An 8,692-nucleotide genomic window follows, 5' to 3' on the forward strand; every position below is an offset into this window, starting at 1 on the left:
GGTAGAAATGTTGGTATGATCAGCCTCCTTATCATTCATCTACTCCCAGCAGCTCTGGCACCATGGGAATATCCCAGCAGGGGATTCTCCAGCAGGCAGAGCAAGGTATCACTTATTCCCCCTTCTGATTCTTGGTCCCATAGTGCTCTATTCTCTAGGCTCTACTGATACCCACTATGACATTCTTTGGACCTATGAAATGAGAATGGAGATGCATGGGCACAGTGGCTATGCTGGGGGGTAGGCACATACCAATAATCATAGCTCACATTTATGTAAAGCTTTGCAATTCAAAAAGTGCTTTCCTTATTTGCATCATTTCCCTCACAGGCTTATCCCCATTTTAAATGCCTCTAATGCCTCTCACTTGGTTCATTCACTTCTTTCTCCACACCCAGAAACCTAGGCCCCAGTCCCAAACTTTTTACAAAAATACATAGACCAAAGGATCTCTCTAAACCTCTTCCAGGGCTGTGATCTTTTGAAGGGACTTGGATTTCTTTCCAAAATGGCTTCTCTGTAGGCTGCAGTAGCCAAATGTATTTTCCAGATGTCCAGCTGGCCATGTGAGAAGGCCTCTGACCATGGAACTTTTCAAAAATAGATATAAAAATAAATTTCTCCCATGTTACTTTTAACTCTTCAGACCAATTTCTCCCATGTCTGAGGTTATGCAATCTCCTATTCTATAGCTAACAGCAACTTCAATAGAAACTTTGAATGCCAAATGAGATTTTTTAGAGTACATGAATAAAATCTAATATTTGTATCTTTGTATCTTTGTGATTTTTGTATTCAGGAGGTACCAAATCTTCTTAAACATAGTACAATTTGAGATCAGAAGAAATAACATGAACTAGAGTCTGGGTGACTTAGGAAAACCATTTTACCTGTCCAGTCAGTTATGTAGTCAACAAGCATTTATGAAATGCCTATTATGTGCCAGAGACTGTGCTAAGCACTGTGGAAATGAAAGCAAAAGACCAGTGTTTCTTCTCAAGTAGCTCACAGTCTAATGAGGAGACAGTATGCAAACAATTATGTACAAATAAAATCTAGACAGGATCAAGTCGAGATGATTGACCAAGGGAAGGCGCTAGCATTAAAGGAGATTGGGAAAGGCTTCTTATAGAAGATAGGATTTTGTTATTGTTTGTCCTTTGTTTTTGGAGAGGAAGTGACACTATAGGTGATATCTTGACTTGCATTTGGATTGGATTTTGTTTTTGTTTTTGTTTTTTTTGGGGGGGGGAATGGGGGTTAAGTGACTTGCCCAGGGTCACACAGCTAGTAAGTGTCAAGTGTCTGAGGCCGGATTTGAACTCAGGTACTCCTGAATCCAGGGCCAGTGCTTTATCCAGTGTACCACCTAGCTGCCCCCTAAATGATTTTCCTTAATGGCAGATCTGTCCCTGTCACTACCAAACTCAATAAACTCTTAGTTTCCTCTGGGATCAATGAATTGGATTTAAGTGAAGCGGAGTTGCACAAAGTTGTCAGGCTCACCCTTTCTTCCAGAGCCATTGAGGTCTAGTGGCAGGACAACAATCAAGAGAACTTTGGATGGCCCAGTTTGCCATGGATGACCTAGGTATCTTTGATGTCTGACCAAGTTCTACGTGCTCCACAGTGACTGCTTTAGCTACCTTCGTGGCTTTGGGATTTTAGCTGAGGCTTGAAGGAAGTCAGGTGAGGCCAGGAGGTAAAGATGATGAGGAAGAGCATTCTAGGTATGAGGGACAGCCAGTCGCAGGCAGCTAGGTGGCACAGTGGATAAAGCACCAGCCCTGGATTCAGGAGGACCTGAGTTCAAATCTGGCTTCAAACACTTGACACTTACTAGCTATGTGACCCCGGGCAAGTCACTTAACCCTCATTGCCCCGCCAAAAAAAAAGAAAAAGAAATAAGAAATAAAAGAAAATGCATGTAGTCAGGAGATGGAGTGTCCTGGGAGGAACAGGAAGGTGTGACTAGATCATAGAGTCTTCAGAGTAAAGTGTAAAAAGACTGGAAAGGCAGAAAGGGGCCAGGTTAGGAAGTGTTTTAGCAACCAAATGGAGGATTTTATATTTGGATCCTGGAAGTGATAGGAAACCACAGGAGTTTATTGAATGGAGTGAGTGGGGGTGACATGGTCGGAACTATGTTTTAGAAAGATCACTTTAACAGGTGAATGGAGGATGTACTCTAGCAGGGAGGGACTGAGGCAGGGAGACCAACAAGTAGGCTGTTGCAATAATATAAGTATGAGGTGATGAGAGCCTGCCAGGGTGATGACAGCATCAGAGGAGAGAAGCAGACATATATAAGAAATGTTTCAAAGAGAAAATGAACAGGACTTGGCACTGATTGGAAATGGAGGGGCAGCAGTGGAAGAGAGTGAGGAATTGAGGATGAACCTAGGTTGTGAGCTGGGATTACTAAAAGGATTGTGATATCCTGAACAATAATAAGGAAATTAGGGAAAAAGGGCTTGAGTGTGGGATGGGGCGGGGGGCAGATAATGAATTCAGTTTTGGACGTGTATGTCTATGGGACATCTGGCTTGAGATGTCCAATAGGCAGTTGGAGATAAGATTCTGGAGATTAGGAGAGAGGTTGAAGCTCGATAAGTATATCTGGGAATCATCAGAATAGAAATGATAATTGAATTCATGGAAGCTGATGAGATCACCAAAGTGAAATAGTATGAAAGGAGAAGAGAGGTGGTTCCAGGATAGAGCCTTGGGAGATATCCATGGGGGCAACCTGGATGAAGATCCTGCTAAAGAGACTGAGAAGGAGCAGTCTGACAGGTAGGAATTGTTGGAATTGAAATTAAGGTAAACCGAGTCAACAAAGCTCTAAGCATGTTCAATTTATTGGTAAAACTAGCAGTTAAAGGAGCAGTTAGCTCCTGAACAAGCCAAAAGTCCTCCAATGAAGACCGACAGACCATTTTTAAAATAGAAATAAGTAGCATCCAAAAACTAGAAGGCAGCATTGCATCGTAGATGGGCAAAACAACATGATTGGTTACAAAGTCAGAAGCATTATAGGTGTGGGAGACATTATGAATGACTGGAGATTGGGAATGCAGGGCTAGCAACAATCCCTCCTTCCATCTTGTTGAAATGATTTAGTCCACCTTCAAAAATAACTAACAGTATATAGATAGCAGATTTCCTCTAATTGTACAAGGACAGCTCGTGGTATAAAGATAACTGGTTTCTTTTAAATAAAGTGATTTATAGGGAAACTGAACTTTTAAACAACCCAGAGAGGAAGATTGAACTTCTGAACCTAGGAACTTCTGAACTTAATTCAAAGACAAAGAAACATAACTTAGGCAGTTATACAAAATGTCAGCAGTGATACAGAATAGACTCAATTACAAAATAGAATCAAATTGTTTTCCAGAATCTTGGCCTCATTTTCCAAATCTCTAAAATGAGACCATTGACTTATATGATGTTCCAAACTCCTTCCAACTTTAATATTAAATTCAATAAGTATTTATTAAGCGCCTATTATATGCAAGGCATTGTGCAAAACAGCTATGGAATCCAAAGACACTAAAAACAGTTCCTGCTCTTAAGGAGCACATATACTATTGGAGATACAACATTTAGACAGATAACTAAGTACTGTGAAGACAGAACATTGACACCGAGGAGATATTAAGGAAGGACCCAATGGAACCTCAGCTACTTACTATTATTGGACAGTCAACAGAGGAGCGCTCTGCTTTACGGGAGCTTGACTTTTCTTCACCACCTGCCCTCTTCTTCCCCTACTCTGCCGACTCCTTGGGCAGAATTTACATGTATAAGCTCTACTTTTAGTATGTCTTAGTATGCACTGTGGACTGATCCAATGCATGCTGGATCTCCAGAAATCTTCTTTCACCAAAGTCCAGTTTGATTCTAGAATTCCTCATCTCTTTCCCCAAATCTCCAAGTAATAGCTGGCTCCTAAGCTGTATAATCTCTGGGGACATCTTTTTAAAAAATAATAAACATTTTTATTTATAGTTTTGAGTTTCAAATTTTATCCCTCCTTCTCTCCCTCCCCTCCCCCTTCCTGAGGAGGTAAGCAATCAGATATGGATTATACATGTACAATTATGTAAAACATTAACATATTAGTAATTTTGTACAAGAAAACTTGAATAAAAGAAAAAAATGAAAGAAAGTAAAAAATATCATGCTTCAGTCTGTGTTCAATCAATATCAGTTCTTTCTTTGTAGGTGAATAATACGCTTCATCTTTAGTCCTTTGGGATTGTCTTGGATCATTGTATCATTGAGAGTAGTTGTCATTCACAGTTCTTCATCAAACAATATTGCTGTCTCTGTGCACAACATTCTCTTGGTTCTGCTCACTTTACTACATATCAATTCATACGAGTCTTTCCAGGCCTTTCTGAAATTAACCTGTTTGTCATTTCTTAGAGCACAATAATATTCTATCACCATCATATACCACAGCTTGTTTAGCCATTCCTCAATTGATGGGCATTTCTTTGATTTCCAATTTTTAGCCACCACAAGAAGAGCTGCTAGAAATATTTTTGTACAAATAGGTCTTTTTCTCTTTTGGAGTATGGGGACATCTATCTTAAATACCTGTTATCCTATGATATACCTGATGAGCCAAATATCATTAATCATGTGCTGGGCTATAGACCTTGTTTCAGTTTTATATATCTTTGTGAGTGCATTCCACTGTAATTCTGTCCCTTCTTCCCCTTCTTCCCCCAATGTACTTTTTGGAAACTCTCCCTTCTCTGCCTCCCCCATTCTATCTGATAAAGTGAAGTGGACAAGTTAATCATGACACTATTAATCAATCAAATGAATAAGCTATTTGATGGGCATAGAGTACTATTATTTAGGGAAACAAATTAAGACACAAAGTTTATACTGTCTTTGAGGATGAAGCAATACCAATAACAGATAATTCAAGATAGCATTTAAATAAGTGTTGAAATGTGTATAGAATAACAATCATGGAAAAAAAGGATATAAATGACATCTAGGGGAGGCAGGAAAAGTACAGGTCTAGATTATTACAGGGAAAGTGAAATCAAGGTGCTTAAGTAAATACTTAGTTAACTGACATGGATTCCTGTTGAAAAATCTTTTAAACCGAGGAAACACACATTTATTCTTTGCAAAGAAAAATCTTTAGTTCTTGGTCTCTGCATCTGGGACAAAAAAGATGCTGTTTGGTCATGAGTTTATATATTTGCTTGTGGATTAATATGTGTACTGTCAGGATATGGTTTGGGCTAAGTCATGCTATATTTGTGGTGTTAGAGAGTTTATGTTTGTATGTTAAAGCTCATGGGATGAATGCTTTCATTTATACTAGAAGAGGTTTGGAGGAGGAGGAAAGGGAAAATTCAGCTTGATTCAATTCAATAAAAATGTTTTAACATTTGAAAGCAGAGCATCTGGAAGGTCTCCGTTCCTTTCCTGTCCTATGGATCTGGTTAAAGTGGAAACAGAATCTTGGAGTTGAAAGAGATCTTAGTGAATCTCTCATCCAATGTAAGGATTCCCTCTACAATATCCTTGATGGATAGGGTACCATCTAGGCTCTGCTCAAATACTTCCAGGGATGGGAAATTCACTACCTCAAATGGTATTTCATTTTCATTCTTGTGAGAAAGTTTTTTCCTTATACTGAACTAAAAATTACCTCTCTGGATTTTAATGCACTGCTAGATATACCCTGAAGAAGTCAAATCCCTCTTGCACCCAACGGGTCTTTAAACATTTAACAACCCTTGTGTCTCCTCTCCTCAAAGTATTTTATTCTCTAGGCTAAGCATCACTGGTTTCTTCATTCCTTATTTGACATGATTTCTGAAACCTTTGTCATTTTAGTTGTGATCCTCTGGACATGTTCCAATTTCTCAGTATCCCTCAAAGTGAGATGCCCGAAAAGGAACTTAGTATTTCAGTTGTAGTCTGATTGGTGCAGCACGCAGTGGGCCTATTACTCCCCATGGACGAGGAGAACCATGTGGTTAGAGCTGTAAGGGGATTTAGGAGTAATGTAATTCCACTCTTTCATTTTGTAGATGAGGGAAACAAGGCCCAGTTTAAAACATTCGCCCAAGTGGTTGGATTCAAAAGTCCACTTCAGCATTAACTCTCAGAGTTTTGATATGATTCCCTCCAACTCTAAATCCTATGACAGATCCTATGATTTGGACTCTGGACAGTGAGTCCCAAAATTTTTAGTGCAGTTTTTAGCCTTAGTGGATTAAATCATTCAGTTTCCACCATAACTGGGTCTATGGGAGAAGAGAGGAAATGGGACCCTACTGGTGCTCTTCTTTCAAATATTAAGAAATGTTGGTTGAATCGAATCAAATTGAATTTTCCTTTTTCTCCATCTTCTCAATCCTTTCTAGTATCAAGGAAAGCATTCATCAATGAACTTTTAGCTTACAAGCACAGAGTCTTTAGCACCTCAAACACATTACTACTTACCCAAAGCTGGACGATCAATAACAAGTTTCAATGGCTTAAAATTGCACTAAGACTTTCGGGACACAATGTGCTTCTTGTAATGTAGCTGGAGATTTCAGTACCTTTTTGGAGGTAAGGGGGAGGGAATCTTTATCACTTTATTGGCTTATTTTACATTTAAGATTCACTTAAAAAACCCATATTTAAAGAAACACATGCAATATTTTACTGATGCCTTTAAATCACAACCCTTCTCCAGAGAGAAATCGGTTTTGGCGTTGTGGAGTCAGGTCTGACTCTTTGTGATCCCATTTAGGGTTTTCTTGACAGAGGTGCTGGACTGGTTTGCCATTTCCTTCTCCAGCTCATTTTACAGATGAAGAAACTGAGGCAAACAGGGTTAAGTGACTTGCCCAGGGTCACACCATTAGTAAGTATCTGAAGGTGCTTTTGAACTCAGGAAGATGAGTCTTCCTGACTCCAGGCTGAGCACTCTGTCCACTGTGGTACTTATTGCAACTCTTAAAAAGAGAGACAATTAAGCAAAAATATCTAATACTGAAACCTTGTCTGTCAATGTATATAATGTTCTGTCTCAGTATTCATCCATCTTTCATGCATAAAGGAGGACATCTATTCCAAGTCTTTTGCACTTGAAACACCTGGACAATTGCAACATTTTGGAGGTTGATTTCTTTGTCTCAAGTACTTCCCCACTGCAGCTCATCCTCCACTTAGCTGTCAACATTATCTTTCTAAAGCTCAGGTCTAACCATGTTACCCCCTACCTCACCCCATTCAATAAACTCCTGTGGCTCCCTATCACTTCCAGGATCCAAATACAAAATCCTCCATTTGGCTCCTAAAACCCTTCCTAACCTGGCCCCTTTTTATCTTTCCAGTCTTCTTAACACCATACTCTGAAGACTCTGATCCAGTGACATTGGTCTCCTTACTGTTCCTTCCACAGGATACCCTCTCTTCTGACTCCATGCAATTTCACTGGCTGTAACTCATATCTAGAATGCTTTTCCTCTTCCTTTTTACCTTCTGGCCACCCTGGCTTCCTTTAAGTCCCAGCTAAAATCTTGCCTTCTACAAGAAGTCTTTCCTGATCCCTTTTAATGCTAATGCCTTCTCTTGGTTGATCACCTCCAATTTATCCTTTATATATATTGTTTGTGCATAGATGTGTGCATGTTATCTCCTCGATGAATTGATTCCTTGAGATCAGGGATTGTTGCTTTATTTTATTTTCTTTCTTTGTATCCCCAATGTTTAGCACAGCTACAGACAAATGGTAGGTGCTTAATAAATGATGTTGATGACTTGATTTGGCTTGACTTTTTCAGGAACTAATACTAAGCTAGGTCTTCCACCCCTAGTACTTGGACAGGTGACTTTTTGGAACTAAAAGTAGAACTTTACATTTATTGCTGTTGAGTTTTCAACTTGCTAGTTTGGAGTCAGTATTCCAGCCTATGAGACTTTTTTGAATCTTAATTCTTCTATTTAATGTATTAGCTAGGCCCCCAGCTCTGTGTTATCCATAAATATGATAAGAATGACTTATGACTCCCTGTAAGCCTGATAAAAACTGTCAGCCCTGGGCCAAGAACAGAGGCTCTGTCTCCTTTTTTCTTTTTCCAGTTATCTGAATTCACTGCCTCCTATAAAGTCTAGTTTAAGTTCTCCGTCCTCTGGCAAGCCTTCTCTGATCACCCCCAGCCTACAGAGTAATCTCTAACGTTTATCCCCCTCATTGCCACTGATTCACTGCCTTGTATTGTGAGCTTGCCACCCCAGTGAGACTGTAAACTCCTTAAGGGCTGAGACTAGATTTTATCCATCTGGGTATTCTACATTGTACCTAGAAAAGTGCTTTGCACATAGGAAGCACTCAATAAATCTACATGTATAGAGAGGTACATTTATAGTTAGATAAATAATAGCTAAGGCATAGTAGAAAATGGGTGAGAACTCTTAAATCGAATTCGGGGAAACTCCTCATGGGCCACTCTCATTGGCAGTGAATCAAGGACCCCCTCTTTCGAAGGTTCACACATCCTTCTCACAATCTGTATTCTCTTCAGGACCCTCCTAGTAAGAACCTTTGTTTTGATTCATGCCCAGAACTGGGCATCAGCAGAGACGGGGTGGGAGTCCATGACTGGAATAGCAGATGATCCTGGTCCCAAGCAGGGGTGTCCGGCTGCATTTCTGTACT

The sequence above is a fragment of the Dromiciops gliroides genome, chromosome 2 (assembly GCF_019393635.1).
Source record: "Dromiciops gliroides isolate mDroGli1 chromosome 2, mDroGli1.pri, whole genome shotgun sequence".
NCBI lineage: Eukaryota > Metazoa > Chordata > Mammalia > Microbiotheria > Microbiotheriidae > Dromiciops > Dromiciops gliroides.